The 27,158-nt window shown below is 39.5% G+C and overlaps 1 protein-coding gene across 5 annotated transcripts in view; it reads right to left on the bottom strand.

The window, feature by feature from the left end:
* Positions 1–26,516, bottom strand: part of pcdh15a (protocadherin-related 15a) — a 222,534-nt gene extending 196,018 nt beyond the window's left edge. For 3 of the 5 annotated variants that reach the window (XM_038737727.1, XM_038737729.1, XM_038737730.1), the window contains exons 1-2: positions 25,909–26,515; positions 2,652–2,707 (exon numbers count right to left, since the gene is read on the bottom strand). The gene's annotated coding sequence lies outside the window, so the exon portion shown is untranslated. Of the gene's footprint in view, positions 1–2,651; positions 2,708–25,908 lie in introns of all 5 variants that reach the window. The other 2 variants (XM_038737732.1, XM_038737731.1) reach the window with 2 other exon arrangements.
* Between the last annotated feature and the right edge of the window lie 642 nt (positions 26,517–27,158).

The following is a 27,158-nucleotide window of genomic DNA, read 5'->3' as shown; positions in this document are numbered from 1 at the left end:
CTAACCTCGATCTTGTAATGTCATTAACAAACATGGATTTCACTAGTTTAAAACTTATAAACTGAAAAAGAAATACTGCATGACAACTGCATTCTACATGCCACCACAACTTAAGAATGACTGAAACCTAAGCTGTGTGCTGTGGTGCTTCACAGAGAAGGGTACAAGAAATATAGAATAAACTGAGTTCAAATATTCAAAGTACAGACATTTTCTGAATACACAAGAATGACTAGGTGATCTTCACTGCAAAAAAACCCCACCTTGTGCTGTATGTGTCTTGAACCGGTTAAATTTTCCCAATGAACTGTAGGTCAATATAGTACAGGTTACAGGATTCCAAGGCACACACAACTCACACATACACACAAGGAAAAGGCAAAGTTGTCAGCACAGCCTTCCTGAATTGCTGTTTGTGTTCTGCCTACTAGAAACATCCAAATGAAATTGGAGATGAGTGAAACAACAGTCATAAACATGCCGCAGTTTTTAACATCCCATTAAGGGATGCGAGGCAGAGGAAACTGTGCACTGATTACTGTTTTGTCAGGGAGATGCATTCAGGGCTTGAGTGAGGAGCGAGATTATATCAGTGTTACAGTAAAGCTGTAGAGGAGCGCTGAATTGGATTGTCTCAAAGGCACGCTTTTCTCTCTCTCCTTTATTCTGTTAGAAATCCCATGAAGAGGCAAGAACTGTTTTGAAAGACAAGAATGACAAATGTGATTAACTGTGAGATGAAGAAGCCTGTGTCTGTGGGTTGGCTATGGCCCTGAAACAAATACCTCCATTGACACCTCTATAATATAGTGCAGGCATACAATAGTCCTTCGATTAAGACCATTGAGCTGAAGCCACTAATGCAACCTCAGCTGTGATTTCACTTACTTATACAATGTTGACTTCTATATTTCTCTGATCCTGAACCCCATCAAAGCACCATGTGAGCCTGATGTCTCTGCTCGACCATACATGCTATTAATGGAGTATAACCATCTGAACCCCATCAGTTCCTTCTCCACTCCCCTTTATGCTCCAACCACTTGATCGGCGTATATCCCTTATGCTGTGGTACATGCCCCACTTCCTGCTCTACTGCCTCTTTATTTCTCCCATCTCTCTTCTCCCTACTCCTTGTTCTCCAGTTCACGTACAAACTCTAAACTTGTCACTCAGTATGTGGATTGCAAATCTGTGCACATAGCTTTTCTCTGTGTGTGTGTCTGTGTGTACATAAGTTACTGGGCCCTTCAGAAGAGGTGGTCCAAAAGCTTAATTCAACACCAGACATTTATTATTTAAACAACAAATAATTGTCAGAAACAGAGAGAAAGAATGAGACCATTAAAATCAATAACACACACACACACACACACACACACACACACACACACACACACACACACACACACACAAATTCAAATGATCAACATATGAGTCCTAATTTGTATTTGCAAAATATCTGGCATCTATAAAAAGGTTTTTTATCCAGGAGAAAATTAGAAAACCTACATTAATTACAATACCACAAGAATTTTACACAACACACATATCAGCTAAACCTCTTCATCACCTGGTGTAAAAAGCCATTTTAATAATAATTCTATCAATAATGACATAAATCTCAGTTTGAGTGCGTCACCCTCTGGCACAGACATGTAGATTTGAGCTTTCCTGAGCTGCTGGTACAAAGTTCCGCACAGGCAGCAGTTCCTGCTGAATGAACTGCTTTGTCTTCTAAATGCCTCCCTTGCCAATCAGGATACAGATATTGACTATCAAGATGTGCTGCTGGTTTTGCCCTTTGACCAAACAAAAAGCAAAGTGCAAAGACAAAATCTTCATGGTGAACACAGATTCTGTTGAGACAATAATGATTAATCATAGGTCTGGGGCTTGCCAATTGAAAGTGTCTTAGAAACCCCTAAATAGCTAAATCTGTTTCCTTAAGAGTCCTTAATAATGTGGCTAAACACATAGGTACAGCTCCATTTACCAATATTTTTTGTAACTGACTGAAAAAATTCCCTGTAATGTGAAACAGTTGCTAGTACTGTGAATCCCACTGGAAATTAATGCCACAAACTGAACCTCTATAGAGCTCTAAGGCACTTTCAGCTAATTTGTGGTGCCAAGCTGTCTGGTTGAGTCACAAAGTCTGCGAGTTTGCTTTGGAGTCTACTTTCTGTCCTAGCTCTAAATGTTAAGGGTAGACCTTGGTAATTCTTAATACCAGAAACATTCTTACTCTAAAGACACCACAACCTGGGCCTTGGACGCTCACTATCTAGGGAATGGTCAACACTGATGGGGGGGACCCGTTAAATATTTACTAAGCAGTTTTGTGATGGCCAGAGATTTGCTTGAGACAGAGAGCATCAGCAAATGTCAGGGTGAATCATCTTAGGGACATCAATAAAACATAGTAAAGCAATCCCATAAAAACCTCTACAGTCCAGCCTGTCAGATTCAGTACATCTCTGGGATGTCCCACTCTAGTTCACCAGGGCAAAATTACAGTGTAACTGACTGGCTGAGTAGAACACAGAAAGGACCCTAATGCACACTTGCATGCACACGACAGAAACACACAGACTTTATCTTTTACGGGTTACAAACTACCAAAAGAGAAATATCTGAGAAAGACATACCTGATTTGAGTTCCTGTGATCACACCACATCTTCTTTTAGTCAAATTCACACATGCCTATAAAGCAAAAAGAAGGAAGGTGTTAAATCCACAATGCACAGTATACCATGTCCCAACTACAGTATAGCACAATCTTCCACTAATTTATTTGTGACTAAGAGTGCAATTATTTATCTCATTCTCAGAGAGTATCTCTTCATTCTCACATTTCCTGTCAGTTTCCATTATATGTTCAGTAATGCATTCAGGTTGCCCTACAAACGCCGGAGTTTGTCTTGTGCAAAGATGCACAGCAGCCTTGTACCGTGTGATGTTATGTATTGTGATGGATTACCAGCCTGGTTAATTTGTCTTTTATTCAAATCTGGAAGCTAGAACCCTTTTAGACAAAGTACACTGGAAACTGTTGTGAACTGTTGAAACTGAAGGTGCAAAACTTCTGGCGTTTATCAGTATTTTTAGAGTGCATAAAGGTCTCTGTTGTTTATGCTGTTTAGGTTGGCACTTTAATTAATTGTCTCCAAGACTGTTTTGTCTTTGGATAGCAAATGTTAGCATGCTAACATGCCAAGCATTAGGATTTAGTTTAAAACACACGAGCATAGGAACACATTGTCGCTAGCATGTCTATGACTCTAGTATGTTATATTTTCTTTCTCAACAAGTCATTAAGAAGACTGCCTTCAGTCTAAAGAGTTTGTATTTGCATTGTTTTTTCCCATAACAAATCAAATTTTATGAATGTTTGCGTGTCTGAGCATGATGACAAAGGACTAATATACAATCTTAGATCAGTTCTAGACTAAACATTTTCTTGACAATATCTGTGCTGAACAGAGAAGAAACCGATATCAACTTTCTCATCTCAGACAGTGAATAGGCAAGCAATCATATATTCTATTATTAACAGGAGAAACTTAATTGGTGAAATCTAAATGTCTCTCATACTTCACGAGGTTGACAACATCACTTGGGTCTTGTGTAATGTCAAGACACGTATGTTGACAAACATGTTATCTAATAAATTCTCAAATTAATGCATTTATGCAATCATCAATGACCTGTACTGTCACACCAGTCTCTCAAACCCTCTACACATGATTTTCAGTACATGCTCGGCAATTATCAAATTGTGTTTGTAATGGAGTGAAATGACGTGCAGAGAGCTAGAGACATTCTAGCAGTGTGGAGAGACCTCAAGACTTTTTCCATCTCAGAGTAATCAAACAAATTAAACAGCCATTAGATGAAAGTTCAGCACACCACTGAGAATGAAGCAATCTTCTACCCACATGCTTCACAAAGTGCTGAAAACACCATTGCAGGTATTTATAGACATAGGAAAAGCAAATGTGATACATGTGCTATTCCCACACATATTAATTAAATAAAATTCTTAGTTCATGAAAATAAATATGAAATGTCAAGTTGTCATCATGAATCCTTATGGAGTCAGTCTTGTCAATATGAAAAGCAGAAAGGGATTTGTCTGTATTAAGCGTAGTTGATGGAGGGTGAATTATATAGGTAGATCATCTATGAGACAGACTTACTCAAGAACAGCTTAAAAGGACCATGTAAAAACATCATGCAGTGTTGGCATTAGCATGTAACAATATGAAAGAAAGAGACAGACATAGACAGAAAAGGAAATTGGAAAGGAGAGAGAGGCCGTATCAGATTTCAAAGGGAGGTGCATACAGCATAATGTGAGTAACTGTGAGATACAGCTCGAAGGAAACGTGGGAGTGGATAAACACATGTCTCAGATGCTTTAGCAGACGATAGTGTATGCCCCAGTCACGGATTGCTTCCCAAAGCACTCATTTTGCTTCATTTCCCGTTCCATCCTTTAGTAATGAATAGCATTCATCACGGCATGGATGTGTCTGTGGCTGCATGCAAGGAAAAAAGACAGGAGAGGAAAGACAAAGACAATGGTAAAGATGAGTGATTGTCTTTCTCCTCTATGCTGACATGCTGCACTAGTGAAATGCTTTAACTAGAGTCTTGACATGCAAATGCGTCTCCATAATTACACCTTGAAAGTCTCATACACATCCTGTCAAGAAATGGACAGTTATCCAGGTTCAACAGTCACAGCAACAGAAACAGACAGGCATGAGAAATGAGTCATAACGTTCATCAGCCATGCTGTGCAGATGTAATCTGTTGACGGCTTGGAGGATCAAGGCCTCTGTGCAGCCATTGTTGTTGTCACTGCATGCCGACCATACTTCTGATGCTGCCTCCTTTCCTCCCATCCTCCTGTGGTCCTGAGGACAAGATTCAGCTGTGCTGCACTGTGCCATGCAGTTTCAGCCTGGATTTCCCAATGAGCTTAACAGTGTAGCTCTCTCATTGTTTAGCACTTCAAAGGAAACAAGAGAAAAGCGAGGGGAGCAAGAGAGAGAGGGAGAGATGAGGAAATGATAGACACAGGGTAAGACAGGGAGCATGAAAAAGGAAAGTTGGAGGGGAAGCAGCAAAGGAACAGAGCAGGGCAGTGGGAGGGAAAATATAAGGAGATGTAAGAAGTGAAGAGATGGACAGAGTTTGAATGAGAGTAGTTGCTTTCACAGCAGCTAAACTGCCAAGTGCAACATACAGTATTAAATTTAAGCCAAAAGTCAAATTAAAACAATTGCTCAGGATCCATAAGTCCTATAATATATTTAACACTTTGCCAAATAACAAGGGCATGGACATCCGATTTGGTTTCGTTTTTTGGCAATCTTGCACATAAACGGGCAATATCTGAAGTGCACAGAATTTCTGTTGGGGCCATATACTGCTTTTCTCTGCCTTCAAAAGGGCTTCTCCCTGTGGCAGTGGTATATCCACCACCGCAACCGCCTTTCACATTAACAATCTTATCCAAGGGCCAACAAGTCCTCATACCTAAATCACAACATTGGTGGAGTGTCAGTGAATTCAAAAAACACATACGCAGGTTTTGTAAAGTAACAAAAAGCTGGGGTAGGCAATTCATTTCAGAAGCATTCTTTGTTAATTTGGTGAATTTATCTTTACATCCCAACGGCTATCAATAAATCAAATGCTTGCACACAAAAATGAAAAATATCTGGTATCTGGCTGTCGCAGGACTGTAATAAGTATGGCCAATCATTTCATTTGGTCCGAATGAAATTATTGGCTGGCCTACCTGAGCGCACTCTGCCTATGTACTCATAGCACATGAAAATATGTTTTGGGGGAGTGGCTTTGGAGTAAGGCCTGAAGGTAGGGGGGTTTGGGATTTTTTTCCATTGGATACTGCTCTCTCTCTTCCAAGTTGCCTATCCTAGCTTTAAGCTAAGGTTAGTTTTTGGCATCTACATGGTTAAGGTTAGGGTTAGAGTGAATATGGCCAATAAACCACTCATATCTGTCAATTCAATTTTAAACTGTAGCCTGGAGACAGCTAACTTAGCTTAGCATAAATCATGAAAGTTGGGGGAAATCTCAGTCTCAAAGTGATGACAAAACTACAGGAGGAAACTGCACCTGCCTGATATTTATGCACAACTCCCTTCAAAGCCACAGCTTTTCAATTTCTCACTTTTGCACAAACAGTTTTTGTAGGGATAAAAAAAAAAAGAGAGATCTAACTTAATATTTGTGATTTAAAAACAACCATGCTTAAGTACAGAAAGGACATTTGTGGAGGTGATGAAGAATTATGGAATTATGGAGTTATTATGGAATTATGGAGGTGCATCTTCACCCGATCACCGGTGATTGGGTGAAGATGCACCTCCATAATGGGTGGGTGGGTGTCACCATCCCCGCTCCTCCACATTCTTAATTACCTGTCACAGAGTCTGGCTTTTATGACAATGAGAGGACATTAGTTAATCTATGTCACATTAAGAAAGAACACCACATATAGTCACAATTCAATAAGGGCTTTGCTGAGACTCAAACATGTTAATGGCAAATCTCTACACTCCAAGTATGGATTTTAATTGTTACATTACTCTCTCCACACCTGTCCTTGGCGAAAGAGCTCTCTATGGAACAACAATGACAGTCAAATCTGCTGTAAGAACAAGGTGTGTTTATGTGTATTATACTGGTGCTCAGCAAGAGCATCTCTACAGATCAGGCTATGAATTTTTGTTTATGTCTTTACAGATAACATGTTTTTATACTTTCTATTGTAATTACAGTATGTATTGTGCTGCTCTGGCTCTTGAGGTCAACTGTATCTTCAAAGTCACAAGCATAAATCATAAGTATCAACAAGCCGGACGCTGCTGTGCTGCATTTCCATGTACCAAGAAATATTATAGTGATTGTAATGTATAAGTTAAGTCAAGGCATGAATTAAATATTTTGGTTGGTCATTGTTTTTAGTGTTACAAAAACAAGTTTTTAATGTCAACAATTATACTCAATCCAACAATGCATTTCCCTCTACATGAACCCTGTCAAAAGCCAATACTAACATAGATTGAAACTCTGACTTTGGCATCAACATACATATAGGCTTTTTTCTGATGAGCGGAATCTCTCATGCAGCGTCTTGTCTCGGGTTCTTAAGCCAGGATCAGGAATCCATGAAACTTCAATTTGGTCCAAACCCAAGCATCACACATCTACAACCAAACCTAACCAATAAGTGTGTGATGAGATCTTGTGCCACATTTCTGACAATATTTCTTGTCAAGGTGAAAAGCTGTCTCACGATATCAGCATGACGGAGTGCGAGTGTAAAATTAGCATAGAAGATGCCCCCCTCACTTTTAAAATCAACAGAATTTTGGGTACCAATGGTGACAGTTACAGACAAGACACAAACAATATTGTTACATTTCAAAATGCACCTGCATTGTTTTGCCTTTTTTGACTTTCCCGATATCGTGTATCATCTTGTCCCATGAGCTAAGTGTATGGTCACACCCCTACTGACCAACATATGGTTAGTGGACAATGTTGGGGTACAGTTGGCCGGCCTGTGAGGTTGTGTGAAAGAGGACCCCATCACCTTAGCAGTACATTTCTTAAGCTTTAAACATATTTTTGTTGGCAGACTGTGCTAGTAGGGTTCATTGCTTTTAAGGATTTATTATGTCTGAGTTATGATAATAAAATATTTTAGACAGCCAAGCTAGCTGTGCATATCAATTCAGCAATGTGCAACTGTTATTCTTGACAATACACAGTGAAATTTCCAAGGCCTATAGGAACGTCAATTAAAAAAAAGCAGATGATGCTGCACGCCTGCACACTGGAACTGAACAACATCTGGACTGTGTGTGTGCTTGTTCATCTATAATAACTCCATGCTACAAGCAAGAAATTCAAGGCTTACAAAATTATGTAATCATCAATAGCAGTGACTCCAGCGTGGTTCTGTTTTCCAGAATAGGAAGCCAGTGAGGGGTTATGTCCTTGACACTGCACTAGCAACTCTTACTGGTTGGTTGGAGCACCTTCCTAGAGGAGGATGACATCTGGGGGTGTCTGGGGGTAAAAGCTCCCCACTGGTTTCAAATTGTTTTTTAATTTATCATTCATACTGAAAGTGCTACAGCTTGTTTTTATGCGTTTGTTATCAGGCATAGTAAAGCTGTGTAACAAATGTCAAGGTGTAAATTAACTAATTAGTTTAGTCAGAAAGCTTTTCTTGACAGTTCTCTTTCTCTGGTACAATATTTCAAGTGTGTCCTGCTTCTCTGTGCAGCTGTAAACAAATGAAGAATCATCTAATCATCTAATCCCCTCACACCTGTACACAAATGAAGTCACCCGCCATGTAGTGTGACACCTGACTTCATGAGATAATTCATCAGCAATGTCAGCACAGGTTGCTAAAAGCAGCTCCCCCTTATGAATTCATTTAGCATGTGACACTCACAGTCTAACAGCCCTGGACCTGTGGTGGGAGCCATTAAGCCGAGATATTCCTTATAATTAACATGTGTCATGGCTGATGTGCTTTTATGGAAAGTAAAAGCAATTGAGACACTCGCTACTGTGAAAATAGCCACACTCAAACTGCCACTTTGGAAAAGACGTGTGGACAGACTCAGTAAACGAAAGACCGAAAGACAGAGAGATAGAAGCTGATAGCGAGATCTTTTAGTCCAGGAAATTACAGCAGATGCCATTAAAACCCATGGTCAAAGTAAAAAGACTGATGCAATTTATTGAGTTTCATCTTATCTTTGTCAGCACAGTGATGGTCATTGATGGACATTTTACAAAGAAAACATTTTGGAGGGCTCTGGTTTGAGCTGGTTTGAGCTATAGTGGTTTCTCAACCACTATAGCTGCCTTCAAGATTACAACAAGCTATTCACAAATTGTCCACAAAAGGGTAAATGGAAGTAACAGCATTACATTCTGAATTGAATGTTAACAACTTTGAATTGCCTTCAAAATCTGAGCCAAGCTTTTCTTGCTTGTTGCAACATTTTCAGGTTTACGTGGACAAAAACATCTTTATTTGAATAAGTGTTGAGTTTAGGTGTTTATATGCTTCACTGCTAGATTCACTTTCAAGTTTTACATCAGGGGTTCTCAATCTTTTGTAACTTAAAAAAGATTTCCACAGACCACCAACCCAAATAAATGAGAAAAAACATGATATGCCAAAAACAAAAAAGGGAGAAAAAAAAAAAAAACTGGGCTTTGACAGGATGTCACCTTATTCAACACACAGTGCTCTCAGCTCAGCATCACTGCCTGCCATTATTAATCCAAATGTATTGTATTCAGGGTCATATTTCCTCACCACACACTTTGGGATGTGTAGTAATCCAAAGGCTAGTAGGAAAAACAAGGGTAGGAAACTAGAGGGACTTCATTGGTATTCATTGATTTTCTTTTCCTTGACCTCGTGCTCTTTTGGTTTCCTGCATCCAGTATATGGATGACCTTTGGGGTGTGTGTGCAGAAACAAAACACTGAGAGAAACGAGGCTAAATTGTAAACCAAGAGTGATTTGAAAGATTAATGAGTGTTATGTGCTCCCTCTGTTGCTTTTATTTTAACTTTGATGTCCTTTCCCCTCTGGTGTACCTCATCTGTTCTGATTATTAAAGAGGCCAGGGACACTACAGGCTCTCTGCTGTCTCCTTCCTTGCCCCAGCTACACCCTGTTTACCTTTTTGGGAGAAGATTGTAAAGGTAGTCGTGGTTTTGTGGCTTTTTATCCTAAGCCCAGTGAATAATTGGCCTGGGGCTTACACTTTTTTTTGGCTACGCTAGTGGCATGGCACTAGGGATAGGAATGTCAGTTGGTCCACTGCTTTAGTTCAGATGAAAATATCTCATGGATTGCCATTAAATATTGGACAGACATTCATGGTCCCCAGAGGATGAAGTGGGTGATCTCCTGACCTTAGCAGTAGCATTTAGCCAAAAGCACCCGTGTCCCGCAGCCTCAAAGAGATGCTAGTGTGGCTGAAAACTCTTTGCATCTTGACCGCCTTCGAATTTGCATACAAAAATAAATGTTTACTTGCTTTCCGAACTAAACCCCTTTTGGTTATTTTTGAATACTTTCATAAAAAAAGTGAAGAATAGTAGATGACAGAATAATCCACCTCTGTTAATCAGGCTATACTTAATCCCATTATGTCCTCAATTCAAATAAGATCACCTGGTGAATCTAACAACATGACAGCTGCAATGATAAGCATATCCTTACATTGTGTATAATTTAATTGTATAATAATTCGAACACAGTGAATGTCCCTTTCATGAACAGATGAATGGTCGCATGTTGGCTCATTTAAATGCATAATGAGTAGTTTTCAATAACCAGAGGACCAAGATGATCACTTATTGGATGGCGATTATGTTAGTAGTAATTATCGTTGACCTTACTTTGTAGGAAATGAAAGACCACGACTGTGCCAACAAAGCTTAATACACCATTACAAAGCCAACAGTACTGTGAGCAGTCCATATGCTGGTGTCCCCATTTTCTGACTGCACCCTGTGGGTTCATGCCAAAACAAGACCTCGGTCTGACCTGCTACTAAATAAAAACAGACACAGCCGTTAGTGTGGTGCAGTGCCCACTCTGGTAAACTTTAGAATGAAACCTGTGCTTGATGTGTTCGAGCACTGCATTGTGTAACATTTAACATACAAGAGTTCCATGTAAAAAATGTCTTGGGTAGAGCTTTTTCCGCTAAAACACTTCCAGTAGAAAAAGAATGCTGGCCATTGATTGCTCGTTGAGGTATTGGTGGCCTTTCCAAAGGTGGTCTAGATTTTTCTCTGGGTTCTGCAAATGAAAATCGATTACTGGAAAACTATAAACATAAATAGACCACAGCAATTTCTCTTGCACTTGACTGAGTTCTACTGAATCAACTTGAGGTCACAAAGGAAAACATTTATAAGCTGGGGTGAAGTGTCCAATTTTGCTGGATAACCTATCATACTAAACAATAAGGTAAGAAACAAAAAGGCACCCAGAACGGACTGTTTGTCAGATACAGATAAATTATATTGCATATTTGTAATAGAGAAGACTGAAAATATATTCTGTGAAGGATTTCAGCCTTGCTGTAGGCTGAAATCCTTCCCTGGAAAAGGCTGATACAAGCAGACAAAGTAAATAAATGTGTCGTCATTTTCAGCAAAAAAAAGGGACTAGTTTGATGTATGGGTTACCTTTTAATTTCAGGGGGTTTTCATGCTCTATTTAGTTATGTAAAGTTGCATACCTTTATGTAGCCCACCTTGAAAGTGAGACTCAGTGGGCTTCAATTAAAACCTGACATCAGCACAACTCCACATTTCACAGCTAATTTGCTTAGATCACAAGGTGTACATGGCTGCTGCACAATCCTGCTGAGTGCCAATAAGAACGCTGGCCCTTTTTTCACATTCAGAACAAACATTAATGACGGAAGCCTCTTTATTGTCAGCCGTACATGTGCAAACAAGTACAACATGGCATTTGCTTAAATATTGCTGTCATATGTTGGTTTGATAAATATTATGGTCACTGTATGTGTTTTTGGGGGGTAAATGTCATCCCTCAGAGGAGTGCGAACATAACAGTGCTGAGTCTGAAGACAAAGAAGCAAGCTGATAGTCAAAATTAAAAAAAGAAAAAAATCATCATCTTTCTGAAGCTTACTGGAATAAATGTTTGAGCGTTTCCATTCTTAACTAAACACATTGTGGGATTAATTAATAAAGACTTCAAACTTACAGACATGCATAAACCACACTGGCTTGACATTGCACAGTCTAAGCAGTTTCTACCAGCATTCGATTATTGATGATTCCATCTGCAGCATGCTGTATGTACACCATCATAAGGCCTGTGGGGTCCTTGCATGATTGTGTTAAAGCCTGTATGCAATCACTTGAGGTTTCAGCTGAGTGCTGGCAGGTTGACAGCCTGTGAGCACGAGCACTGCACTGGCTCCAGGATCCCTTTTTTCACCTCAAGTTGCTCATCCATCAGCATGAGCCCTGTCCAGCAGTTTCAATCTGAATATCCAGAAGCCTATATTCAGAAGCATTGTAAAATAGTTAAAAGACAGTGGGTACACCTCTAATTGTCTGAATGTAAAGTAAGAAGGATGGGGGCAGCAAAGTTCAGCTCTAACAGGAGTAAAATCCTCAACTTCTTCGAGGGCGACATTGTCAATCGGTGATGAGTGAGAGGGAGTGTAATTGGTCGTGAAATTGTCATCGCACCTGCAAGACATTCCAACACTGTTCGGAAAGTGATAACCTTCACGATGGAATACAAGGTTACTCAGCCATTTGCTCCCCGAGCCTGCCCGCTGAACAAATGCACTGTCAAACAAGAGGAAATATTTGTAAGAGGCCCCTGTTCTGGGTGTTATGAGAATAGTGATTGTGCTCGCCAACTGGCTTTCAGATGCAAATGGAAGTTTTTACATATAAGCAGCCCTCCAGCTTCTTGTGTTATCAGAGTTGTCAAGAGAATTCATGAAGGAGGTACACGGGAGGAATGAATGGACAAGAGGAGAGCACATTCTGGCAAACAATCTCATTTGATGCCCTCTTTAATGGATGTCCTCCTCAGGGCAGAAAAGGCTAGAGCAAAAAGGAAGACAAGTACAAATAAAATACATATGGAGCCAAACATGATCATATCAGAAGATTTATCTACTAATGCAGTTGTGTATTTATAGTTCAGTAGTAATGTCGTCACAGTAGAGTACAATTCTATACATCAGCCTAGTAATTTATAACATTGTCAACTAAATCAGTCCCACATGCTTCTCTGTGATGCTCCTTCATTTAAATCATTAATAGCCAATGGAAAGTGGAAATGTGACTTTTAGAAGTTTTCACATAAACTACACTTAGACAGCATCAATTGATTACTTTAATCAAGTAGATGCACATTTTCCTGTTCATTATAGTCCACTGCCGGGAGGTTATTAATGTTCAAAATGACTCACTCACTGGTGCATAACTGCAAGAATCAAAACAATTTAAAGCATTGACAAAAGATGACAGATGTCTTACTGCCTTCTGTTATAATAAACATTTGTTCTTTGTGCTACTGCTGGTGGCATTAATGAAAGACACTGACCAAAGAGGCATGAATTTTACAATGTAGAACAATATGACCCACATACTGAATTTTTAGCAGAACAAATCCCTCTGAAAATACTTGATCATCTGCTATAACTTATTGTAGTTTATTAAAACTCTCCTGAGAGAATGCTTCCTTGAGGTCTACCACCTCGGTACGTAGTTTATATTTTACTGCCCAATTTGTTTCTAATTCCATTTAAATCCCTTTCATAAAATGTTTCTGAAATATTGGGATTATTTTATTCAATGTCAAGGTTTGAGAGATGTGTATCCAGTTATTCTGTGGAATCTGCTGAATTGCTAGTGGGAACACAGTTAGTTTGAAATGTATGTATTGTTCCTGATTTAATCTACAATGTCAGCTCTCTGCAAATAATGTGTTCCCTGAGAAAGTGTGCATATCATGTACCATAAACTGTCCTCATAGCAAAAGTGTACATTTGATTACTGTGAGGTACCTGTCTCATGCAAATAAGATCAGGGTTTTTCTCCCCCTCATGTTTTTGCTATTTGTGAAATGACTTAGACTACTCTGGCAAGCTGTATTACCAATACCTGTAGTAAGAAAAGTGTTTATCCTAACATATGGAGAAAAAAAAGCACACCAAAAAGTCATTTTCTCTATTGAATGTACTACCACTCACTGATGAGGTAATGAGCCTCGACCATGTGCATTTACACACTGCTGCCAACCAAGAGTGTCATATCCCACATGCAGCAAAAACACCACATTTCTCATCTTGCAGAGTGTGAAACAAGATACAGAAGCACTGACGTCCAGGGCAAGTGGGAGGGCTCTTTACGCAAAAGGTTAAGGATTTCTGCTAAGCAGACCAAAATGCAGGGGAAAAAAATGACTTTTTTTTCAATTTAATTCAGCCTCTCACATTAACTTCAAAGCGACAGAAGTAATTCCCACTCTTTGCTGGTGTTCATTTTCCCATGATAAAACCTTGTCCTCTTCATTAAAAGCCAATTTCTCCTCATCCTCTTTAGCCTGTCATGTTCAAACAGTGTTCTGCGCTCCTTGCTAGGCTGGATTAATACAATATTTGATATAAAATGTCAAAATAAGGGAAAGGCAGCGTGGACTAGGGACCACAGTGATTATCACAAGGAGAGAGAAAAATATAAGATACAGTATTTTTCCCCCTTCTTTTTCCTTAACTGCAGCCTATGCTCTACTATGGCAGAGGAAAAGTTGTAGCTTAATAGTAAACGTTGAAATCTCTCTCTCTCTCTCTCTCTCTCTCTCTCTCTCTCTCTCTCTCTCTCTCACAAACAAACAACACAGATGCAGGGTATTTGAAGGCTAACTCATGTACATCATGCTGCATTGCAGTGTGTTAGACAAAAAATAAATAAAATCAGAAAGGCTGGCAATGAAATTCTTGTTCTCTGGCTCTTGTTCAAAATCTTGTTTTCCCAACAATGCTCATAGAAAATGTACAAAAGAAAATCACACAAGTAAAATGAGAAAAGAGAAAAAGAGCTCTAATATAGTTCTAATGTACCACAATATTTTCCTAAACCTAGCCAAGTAGTTTGGTGCCTAAATCTAACCAAACTGCAACCACATGTTTTATTTTGAAAGTCAAACCGGACATTGCATATTTGTTATTGCTAACTTGACCAGGGAGTCCTGCAAATGCTAACCTGATGTTAACCTGGGGTACGTAGAGGAACATAGTTGGAAGCATAGGGCCATGTGGGGGGGCTAGGGTGATGGCGTTGTCCGTTGATCTGTTTGGTCAGTATGCAAACTGTAGTGGGTGCAGTGAGGGGGAATAAGTATCTAATTATTTGATCCGCTTTCAGCAGCCACCTTGATGTATGATAGCCTTATTCATGTCGAAAGGCCTGTCATGGACTTTCATTATTCTGTGCCATGATGGTATTTAACTGTACCAGCTCTTCAACAAGTGTCTCCCGTATGGGGAGAGAGACATAAATTAGGTGAAGGTGTCCCTAATTAACTGTCTGGACCACTCTCTCACTTCCCAATCAGCACTCCACGAGCAACAGGAGTTCAAGAATCTTTGTGAGGTAAGAAAACTAGGCGGATCTCCCTCAGTTCAGGGAATATACTGTATAGAAACATTAAGCATAGTGTATGTCAATAAATGGTGACTCACAGCTGGTGTGAACGACTTAAAGAACAAGGTGAAGTGTAATTTCTTTGATGTTTAAAGGCCATGCAAGGCCATAGAATTAGATCCTTTCCTTCTTTTTAACAGCCATTACTTATGCAAGGTTGCCACACAACCTGACACGCTCGCACTGACACATGCACATTTATGAACGCACACACTTTCATGAGAATGAATGAATGAAAGTTCAGGACTTATTCTTAGTTTTCTTGAAACGTGTATAATTGCCTTCCTCAAGTGGAACATATACAGTATCAAACATGCATTTACAAGACTGAAATGTTTATTAAATTGTCGGCTGTAAGCTTGTGCTGTGGGGTCTGCTCATTGTAGGGCAACTAATGGAGTATGTGTGTTACAAATGAGACTCTACATTGGTTTTGATCAAGTCAAGCTCTACTTCATCTGACCTGATTATCAGCAGACGTCAACACAATGTCCCTTTCTTATGATGAATGGGTTTATTTTTTTAGGTCACGTCAGTCACAAGTATGCATTGATTAATATTAAGACTAGGCCTTTGCTACAAAGCTGTGGGAAGGCCTTGCTGAAAAAATGCCTCAGAACAAAAGTTGTGGAAACGACATATTCTTTAAAGTTAGAACATTCCATAGAGAAATATGACAGAAAATCACATAAGAGCCTAAACAAACCTCACATAGCAAAATTGCTCTTTAATCAATAGTCCATATCCCAAGGACCCTATAGGGTGACGGTGAATGGGCCTCCAAATGGACTCCTGGAATGAGGAGGCTTTATTTATTCTCACCTGAAAGTAAATTTAAGGCACTTGCAGCCAAGAGCAACAACAGACTTCAGGCTTATGCTTCATCCACTTCTTTAATTAAATCACCATTTCGTACATTAAGAAGTATTTGCTCTTACTAGAGAACCGAACATAACAGAAACTGTCTGCTGTGATTAATCCGTTTCTTCTACCAGTCTCACTTCTACACCTGCAGCTACACTGCCAAGTAATACTTAGGTGAACAAAAGGTGTGATGTTCAGTGTCTTGGAAGTCAACGTTTAAACACATAGGGCTAAAAGAATCAGGCACCATTTTACATGTGTAATTTACAAGGGGTTGATTTTTGTTTAATTTTGCATAACCTATCCAAGTGATAAAACTCATGTGAAGTTTCACTTGAATTGCTTAATAATAAGATAAACCTGTGATTAGAATGCATCTAATTGTTAGATATTGTTTTCATGCGGAGAAATACACTCCAGCAATATGATCTTTTGGGACTATCTCTTTCTCTCCAGAACAACTGACAGCAATGGGGAATATATTGTTCAAACAGCTTAAAACAATATTTACAATGCCAAAGCAGCAAAGAAGTTTTCTTTTTGCCAGGAAAGGTCTGACAGCCAGTACTCACATCGAATATGTTTTGGCAGAGAACTACAGCTACTGTATGAATATTCATACAGTTTAGTCTCTGTTCAGTTAAATGTTACTATCACACAAACACACTGATGTTCTGAATTTTTATAGCTTGGTCTTGCTAACTGAATTTCCAGAAAATCAGCAAAGAAAATACAAACTGTTGCACATTTTCATCCATTACCATTATGCAAATATTCGAGAGATAAAGTTTGTTGCTGCCAATTCTCCAGTATGGCAACATTAAACCACTGCAGAAGAATAAGGTGCAATAAGATGAATCAACGCCAGTCAAACCTCAAATGATGGAAATATGACGTTTACGATATGATCGGCTTCTAACCCAAAACATGGAAACACTGTTGATTTTGGTATAACCTTAGCAAAATACAGCAGAGACATGTGCACATAACCAGTGTACGCAATTCAATTTCAGTATGAAGCATAGTTGTCAGTGACAGGCCGATATGGGATTTTGGAGGATATGATGAATAACTGGTTCGGTGTATCTGACATTTATGAAATCCACCAGGCGTAAGTCACCTAACCATGACCAAAAAATAAATAAAATTTTAAAAAATCAGTACACATCATTCTGGTCCTCAGAAACCTTCATTGGCTACCCAATTCTTTCAGAATACAATTTGAGATCCTCTGCTAGGGATAAAAAAAAGCTCTTAATGGCATTGCTCCACAGTACATGTCAGACATGCTCTCAGTTTATACATCCAGCAGATATCCCAAGTCACAAGGCACCAATCTCCTTCATGTTCCTCAAGCATTTTCAAAGTCCGGTGAGACTGCATTCAGTATTTACTCTCCTAAAGAATGGAACAGAGTGTCCTGCTGATCGTAGAATTGACCAACAATATATTTACTATAAAGCAATCTAAATCTGTTGTCTCAATCTGTATCCCATCGTGTGTATGTGTGTGTGTGTGTGTGTGTGTATATGAAGAACTTGTAATTAGCTTAAAAACTGCGGGTGAAGGAAAGAGTATGTACTATGTGTGCCGTTTTATGCAATTCAAGACCTTATTAGAATCAATTTTCCTGACGCTCTGCTTTGACCTTAGATTAATGTTTTGTATGCATATCAGGTCTTTGTAAGCGGTACGGTCTGGGGTGAGTTGTCAACAGTAAAATTATAGACAGGACGATGATCAGATATAATTGCTGTTTATATCTCAGTAACACATACAAACAAGTTTAGTTTATTAACACACAAGGAGGATCCCCTCCTACGCCAAACTGTTGTAGAGTGTAAACAGCGGCATGACTGAAAATACTCATTTATCATGCAAGATGTTGTTGAATGCAAATACAGAAACAACTTTATTTACACACACACACACACATCAATGCTATATTTGTTTTGATTTATCATAATATAAACATTTTATTAGACAGCACTTTTCCAAACAAATGTTACAAATTGCTTCATACAGCAATAAAGGAAAACTGATGAAGCAAAAGCAAAAAACAATAAAATAATTAAAAACAGAGCAGCACAAAACAAGCATCTGCACATGGCTTTAATTAAAATTTGTTAATGCTAACTTTTTCCAGCCAAATGTTCTAGCCATTGGTGTACTGTATTTTAATGATAGTTTTTTAAGAATATACCACAAACCAAAACAATTTAGCCAAAATAATTATAGCCTAATAATAACTTTTGATAGTGGCACGTTAATGAACGTGAATGGCTGTTGATCACTACATGTCTCAAATTACAATCCTTACAGTTTATTTGCATTTTTAACTTGTCTTACGGTCCGTACTGTTCATTTAAATTGAGCAGCTGACTGTGTGTGGAGAGGTTTTCACACTACCTGGAGCTTTAAGGCTACAAGTGTCTACCCAAATGCTTTTTGTTATCTCTGACTTAAAGCATAATCAGTAAAATGTCATCCTGGAATCATATCGGGCTCCCACAACCTGTGATTGCCTCACAGCTCTGTGGCATTGTGTGCATCTTACTATTTTTAGGCTTGAAATAGATATTCAAGGAGAGCTGCGTACATGTGTGTTTGAATGTGTGTTCAAAAATGAGAGGGAGAGCATGAGAATTTGGAGACGTTTTTATCTGTGAGGTGGAGGGTGGATCTTATGTGCTTCCAGATTCATCCCTCTGAGGCTGAAATCCTTCCAAAGGCCTTTTGAGTTGCCTTGGGTCTTGATGCTTTTTCAATTTGTGTGATATTGCCAACTCTATAACCTACATGTTGGAAATTCTGAACACAAAAATGATAGATTTCAATTTGAGCATCATTATACTGATGATGCTGCGCCTGGCGAGGTTGTTTGAGTGTACAGCTCCACATCAGTGTTGGGCTTGTCAGCTGGAGCATTCATTGAGTTCACGGAGTTCACAATAAAGGTGTGATGAGATCTCGTGCCACAAAATCTCACAGTATTAAAACGTGACGAAATTTCTCATTTTGGTGAAAAACTATCTCAATATCAGCATGATGGAGTGAGAGGGTGAAATTAGTATAGAAGATGTCCCTGCCACTTTAAACCGTTTGTGTGGCAGCATTTTGGGTAGGGCTGGGCGGTATAATGAGGTATACCGATATAATTTCAAAAGAGATAAAATTTGACAATACCATTTATACCGAAAGTTTGATGTTGAGTTAATTAATATGTTTCCGTAAAGTCCTGCCAGCGTTTGCTCCTCTCGCTCTCCCTCACCGCACAGCCCTGCCCCTCCCTCTGCGCTTGTACGCAGCCGTCTATTCAACATGGAGAGAGACACAGTGCTGAAGACCTGGCTTGGAAAAAGGAAAAAAAAAAAAAAAAACAAACAAACAAACACAAGGTTCAGTCAGTGTTTCCTACACATTCACTTTAATTTGGCGGGCTGCCCAGCTTAGGCAACACATTGTAGCATTTCAGAGAAACACAGAGTGATTAGGCTACAAGTAACGACACAGTGGATACAGTGGCGAGAACAAGTATTTGATACACTGCTGATTTTGCAGGTTTTATTACACTTATTTTTTAACTCTGCATCACACTGACTTCAGGGCTTGGGTCAGGACTTGGGTTGACGTCATCTGTCAAAAAACCGAGGTGACCTGAGTTGGATGCATTTCATTTCCCACACAACATGACAGGTTGGACAACAAGATGGACGTGTTGTTGTAGCAACAGCCTCCATTGTTGTCGTCAACATCGACCTAGCTAATTTTAGCCGCACCAGTGAACACCGCATTAGTAGCTAGTTCACACATAACATGATCATAGCATGCCTATAGGCAATGGTAAGACAGTATTGTGTCTAACTCTTACTAAATTAGACCCAAAAAAGAAAAAAAAAGTGCTAAAAAAACCCCAAAACAACAACAACTTTAAAGAGGTGGTATTATGCTCATTTTCAGGCTCAAAATCTTAATTAGCGGTTGTACCAGAACAGGTTTACATGGTTTAATTTAAAAAAAACACCATATTTTTCCTCATACTGCACATTGCTGCAGCTCCTCTTTTCACCCCATGTGTTGTACTCTCCGCTCTTGAGCTACAGAGTGATGCATCTTACACGCACATGCGCAGTTCCCAGGTAAGGACTACTAGCCAATCAGAAGCAGAGAAGGGCGGGTCGTAAGAAACAAGCTAGTGTGATCCAAATCAAAGCCGCTTCAGACTGCGACCGTAACCTAGCAGATGGTATAAGTTACTTACAAGTCCACAACATCATTGTTTCACATCTTACCATATTAATTACCATAATTTTACATAAAAATTGGCCGAACAATTTGAATGTTTGCTCAGTAGCTTTCACATCGGGTGTAACATTAGCATTATAGCTATAACTCTAGCTGCGTTAGCCAATGTTTACAACAACTCCGCACTTGAACAGTCTGTGAAGTTACATTGCTGTGTTTATTTTAAATATAATTCACAACTAATAAAGCATACTTACAGGTTGTGATTGTGAAATTCCAGGTCCAAACAGAGTCGGAGTTGCTTCGTCTTTTAGAACTAAACGTTGAACTGTTTCCGACGTTCTGACAATCTATGCTGCCTTGCCGAAAAATAGTGCAAAACGATAGACTTGACTAGAAATCTACACAGCTGATTTCTCACCTCAAAACTTCTCAGAAGTGGATTTAGTGATGAAATTCCATACGAAACTGTAAAATATAAAACCTTCTGTTGCTGGCCTCTGTTTGGTGCACGCAATGACGATGCAGTGAATAGTGAGTATTCTCTGACCAATCAGTCTGTCGTGTTTTCACGTTACATTTTAGTATCCCCCAGCTCGCTTGGAACCTTGACGGAGGTGAGGTGATATGAAAAAAAATACCTGGAACCAGGTACAACATTTCTACAATGGAAAACCAAACAAAGACGAGTTGAGCTAAAGGGCCTCCACTCAGACTAGTTGGTTTGAGGGCGTGCCTGACCCCGCTAGCCGCTTGGCAAGCTTTATGACACGAATTCATTGTGACGTCACAAGTAAAGGAAGTGAAGGGCTGGACTAAACGAGATGTTTTCAAGCCGTTCAGAGCAGTGCTTTCTGTAGGAGATGGGAACTCCCTTTGGGCTGGACTTTGGGCTTTTTTTCTTTGCAAACCTGTTACATGCACAAAAAGAGATATATAACCACAACTGTGGACAGTCGATGCTCTTCGCAGCCATGTTGCTTTCTGAACTCGGTCCTTTGGGGGACATTCCATTTGTCAGTTCTGTTCTCGGAACATGGAATATACCTTGGAAACCAATAATGATCCTCCATGTCTGCTGGAAGTTTAAATAAGCCACTATTTGCCAACACATTTGCTGTAGCCACTTTAATACAGTACGCCAATTTTGTGTTTACAGCTCACTGCCTTTTACAGTTACATTTCCAACATGACAAAATATGTTTTGCTGTTGCTGAAACATCATAGCAAGATTTACATTTTGATACTTCAAAATCTTACTGCAATAAGCAATACCCAGAGATAGGAAAACTCTGATCTATCTAGTTTAATTGTTAAGTAATATAATTTAAAATATTCTATTACTCCAATCATCATGATCCAATATGAGAAGCAAAGTCATGAGGGTTCATGCACAGATAAATTCTCTTGCTGAAGTGTGAAATTAAAACATGGCCACAATGTTATCTGTCCACACTTACGAATGGTGCAGCCACTGTTTAGTTAACCTATTATCATAGTTTTATAATTCACCTCCTTCCTCGTTATTTGCTTTTTGTCCTGCAGTTATTTATTTGGAGCTCGGGCAAATATTAATGTATGCTAATAGAATTTCAATCAGCAAACATATGGACACTTGCAAACTTCCTCACAAATTATAGATGAAAATAATCTGCATATCTGCTTCTCTCAAATGGATTCCCCTCAAAACTTGAGCCGTTGGTGGTTCCTCGAGCAAAAATTAAAAATGATAAATTCCTTCCAAGGGCTGCTGCTAAAGGGAGATGACGCTTAATGTTCACCTACTGACGCACCCGTTGGATCCTGCTCATTAGGTGGACTTTAACTGAAGGCAAGTAAGCTACAAACAGCACCCAGCCTCTAATTATTGATTCAGAGGGCATGGTCGGACTCACACACACACACACACACACACACACACACACACACCACAGTATGATAACTGCTCAATTTTAGCTTTTGCAGCAGGTGTAATTGACAAATTGGCATTGTAGTTTGACAATGGGCAATTCAATACAGGGAACACAGAATTATGCAGCCTCTTTCTTACTCCAAAGAGTCTCCATATGAGTTTCATATGGAGGAAAGGTTACATATGACTTACAGACGTGCACATAGGGGAGCTAATCAGCGCAACTATTGTTCCAATGTTGACCACTGTCCTTCTCAAAAGAACCTTAGGTAATCATTTTTGATGGAAGGAAGAAGCATTCCAGGCTCATATTTTCCTCAGAAGGGCCAGTGATGCCAATCAAAAGTCCACCATTCCCAAACACACACAGCTAACACTAAAGGCTTCCTTGTCTCCACAAGGAACTGCTGCCCAGTCAGCAGTAGTTTCTGTGGTCTACATTCAGAGACTTAACAAGGTGAAAACACAGGAGCTGAGGGACAAATTGCTCAAACATTCTGTTGCATCCAGGTTCTACTATAGATTATCTGACTGTGGTCCCTTCATCAATAAGGTCTGTCTGTTAACCAAATCTATAAACAATGATCCAACATATTTGTAATAAAATTATTTCATAAACCTGTTACCAAGCAAGAAAGGACAGATCTAGTCATTGTGTTTGAGTGACAAGAAAAGAGATAAAGCAGATTTCCCTCTGCTTTATCTCTTTTCAACAAGAGAAGGAAAGCACGAAATATATCTGCAGTGCAACCATATGCATGGTTTTTCATATTCATATCAAGTTCCCTTTCAATTAATTTTGAGACTATTAGTGTAACCACACTGAGATAACTTGTATGAAATGATATTCTCCTTTCATGCTTCAGTGGGGGCCTGAATATAGATTTCTGCTGAAGCTGCCAGCTACGACGGCTAGTCAAGCTCTACTAAGACCTAATGCAGTTACAAGCTTTTGGCTCTATATTTACAACACCTCAAGACTGATCTGATATAAATGTTGTATTCTTGATCTGTAGGTCACATTAACCCATGGGCCCTTCCAAAATGAATAATAATACTCTAACGCTGAATCTTTACTGTTGATTTTGACAGTATCATCATTTTAATTTGTTTTTAGATAATGACTATTAACAATGAACTCATCTCTCATATTGTCCATATTGTAAATCCTGGCCACGGAGCATCAAAACATGAGGAAACCATGCATATTATGTCAATACATCTTAATAATTAAACCTATTGATGATTACAAGATCTGAAAAGTATACAGTAGCCCTGGCTTATTTTCTTTTCCAACCCAGTATACCGTTTAAATAAAAGTAAAATCAATTCAGATGTCTAAGCATGAACTGATTTACTGTATGTATGCCCTGTAAGCTTTAAATTAACAGTGCCTTTCACAGCAGACGGTAGGAAATTTGGAAGGTGCAACACCAAAAAACTGTGAAAAAATAATCAGTGTTGAGCTGTGTGTACAATCCGACCACTGCAGCCACATGTACACTTTTGCAATTAAGTGTCAACTTCCTAGGCACTCTTCAAAAAGTTACACTTATTTGTTTGACTTTTTTTTTGTTATTTCCTCTTTGCTGCTCTTTTCTGCTCATTTGTGTTCCCTTTCCACACACACAAAAAAATAAATAAAAAATAAATAAAATACAGCTTGATCACTTCTACCTGGGACAGAGCTCGGGCAGCCATCAATGCTTGCTGTTTTTTTTTAACTCTTATTTATTTCCCAGAGCAATGGAGCATCTGTCTCTCCCTCACCGGCCATGGACTGAATACTGCAGAGCATTGCGATTTCACACCCTTGCGACAGATAAATCTTTCTGCTGGGCTTGCCATGAATCTTCTAGCGCGGAGTGGCCACATAGTGTGGCACTGTTGCACCTGACGTTAGAGAGGCTGCACCCTTTGAAACTTGAGATGCACCTGCGTTTCTTGGATTTTTTTTAAAAACCCTTATTTTTTTTTATGTCATCTAGGGTACAGTTAGAGAAAATGAAAGAGCCACTGGGGCTAGATTTACCTCCTCTCCATGCAACTCTCACACAATCAGCCATTACTGTGAAGACATATCTTTAACCTTCAATAAATTAACCTTTAGTTTCTTTCCAAGCTGGCTTTCAAATCTCTTCCATACCCCTCAATCATCAGATGCTGTCCCACTGAGCGGGCCATGACAATGGGCTGCCTATGGAGCAAGACACTGGCAGAATATCAATGGATTCTGGCTGGCCTGAGCCACCCTACTCTTCATCTCTCATTTCCCAAATGTGAGCCTCTGGAAAGAACTGGCCCATCCCTAAACTGATGAAGGCATCCTGTAGCAATGCTTTTTAAGTATTCCCTGCACACTTCTAGGGCACTACCCAAACCTGTAGCTGTTGGGAACTGTAGTACAGAGAGAACAAAATTACATAAGAGAAAGCAGAGCATTTTAAGCACATCCGTCAAGAACAGGATAATGGGATCGTGTGTTTTCTTGATGTTCACTGTAAGCAGTGCTATACACATACTAATATAAATATGTAATCTCAGTGGTTGAATCCTACTAAATGAATAGCTGTCTTCAGCAACCCCTTCAAATGCAGTTAAATTATTTGTGATGTGTGTCAGGTTTGGGCAACAAGTGTGCTTGATCGTCTTCAGGGAGATCTAAAAGCCTAAACTTGACAAAATGTAGTAGTGGTATAAGTCAAACTTTACTGAATCATATCGCTCACAGATCAGAGCCACTCAATTACTATGGCTTCTGTGCTTACATTTGGCCTCCAGTTGTTTTCTGTTGTGTATATTATATACTGTAGTTCAAGGCATAAGAAAGTGCATTACTATGCTGTGCAATAAAGTGAGCTTTCTGTAACCTCAGTTGTTTGGTCAGGATCAGAGGCACTCTACATCAACTCATAAGTATTTTCTGGATTTACTGCATTTTTGGTGAACTACAAATTATAAATTCTTTAAAGCGTTGCAGAAACAGTCTATTCTATAAATGAGCATTAACAAATGTTGCTTTTTTCCAGAACAAATGCCATGTTCTCAATGGTTCATTTGGTTGTATTCCCCAGACCCGTTCTCTCTAAAATTATATTATATATAAAAAGCTCACAGAAATAATTTTAGATGTCCCTGTTGAGAGCACATCGAGGCATGTTCTAGTTGGCTTTGACCCTCCTAGCAAACACATAGTAACGCAGACTAAAACACGAATACCTGAAGTATCGATCGTCTCTGAATTGGTGCACATTCTGCAAATTGCATTTGCCTTTATGGAGCGTTGTTTCTTGGGTAGGCTTACGTGTTAAGCGTGTGAAATACCGTGCATGGTCCCTGGATAAAGCCGTAGAACGTGCGTCATGCGGGATAACCCTCCACTGACCCTTTATCTCTCAAATATATGTGGTTTTCGATTATAATAAACAAAAGGACTGCGATGGCACCTGCGCGTAACAGGCTCCAATAAACGATGCCGTTGTCCAAATACTAACTACTATGTGTTTAGGGCTGATTTAGCTGTCTGACACAACTTCACATAATGCCATAAATCCCAACAGCCTGGACTCGAAAAAGATTTCCTTACCTCACAGATGCACCCGATGTATTCCAAGTGCACCAAAGGTCATTGCGCAAATATTCAGAGGACGAGATGTGGGAGTGATGAGAAGTAGGTTAGACTGCACAACACCTAATCCTGTTGTTAGTGTCCTTCAGACATCGTCAACCCTCTAATCTTCAATACGAGAGGGGCGCTCAGAGACTCCGTTTATTATCTCACCACTGTCAGTTAATGCGTGTGGCTCACTTTCTCTTGCGCAGCCGGTCAGACAAAGTTGTCCGTGTTCCTTTCACTAATGCAGGCGACCCTGCACAAAAATGTGAACGTTTTCCAGCAAAACAGTGAGAGAGGTCAGCTCAGTCTTCAGCAATGAAGCCTGTTTACCATTCCCGACAGGTGGCAAGTCCAACCACCCGCTGAAAAGATTTACACATCATCTAGCTGGATGTGGAGACGGCCGAAGCCTTAGAGCAATTCTCCGGGCAGATTAACCCAATAGTTGTGTTGATCCCCTCCCTCCCTTCTCTACTTCCTCCATTTCCTCTTCCCTTGCGCTTTGGCGCCACCCTAAGTTGTGCTGGAGATTTTTATCCACACGCAGGGGTTCTCAAATGTCTTCACGTTCAGCTCCCCTATACACAATTGATAAAATTTAGAGTTAGAGACACACTTTCAGAGATTATTTTGTTGAGGTTGGTCAGTTGGTTTATTATTTGGTACCTTATTTCATTCTCATATTATTACCATATTCTAATCAGAGCATTAGCCTAAATGAATTAAATATCACTGAGATGGAACTTATCCAAATCCTTCTGGAGCTCCACTGAACGCCCTCAATTCACAGCTGGATAATGTTGTGAATTTATAGGCCCCCCAAAAAATAAAGCTCTCAGAATGTGTGTTACCAGTTTCCCTTTTGCCACTTACCAATTACTCCTGTATTTTCAGAGCCTGATATCCCATGCTGTTCTCAATATTTCCCGCCTTTTGTCATCACGTGACTGCCACACCCACCACCTGTTCTTAATTCCCTAATCAGCTCCCAGCATATAGCCTTCCCCCCACTTGCTATCTGTTGTAACTATTTACCTGCCCTTTTGTATTCATTATATCTGTTGACAAACTCTGGTTTTACTATTGGTTGGGGTCTCATAGATCCCTACTGTAAACCCTTTTAAGCACAATAAAAGGTCTTTATATATATATAACATGAAATATTTCCTTTGGTATTTTGTCAACTTCAGCAAATTGGCATCCCCAGTCTGTGGCAAAGG

This window comes from Micropterus salmoides, unplaced genomic scaffold, assembly GCF_014851395.1.
Source record: "Micropterus salmoides isolate LMB-PRFRI ecotype aquatic unplaced genomic scaffold, ASM1485139v1 Ms_hic_scaffold_22, whole genome shotgun sequence".
Taxonomy (NCBI): Eukaryota; Metazoa; Chordata; class Actinopteri; order Centrarchiformes; family Centrarchidae; genus Micropterus; species Micropterus salmoides.
The sequence above is the reverse complement of the archived record's forward strand: the minus strand, read 5'-3'. Positions and strand labels throughout refer to the sequence as shown.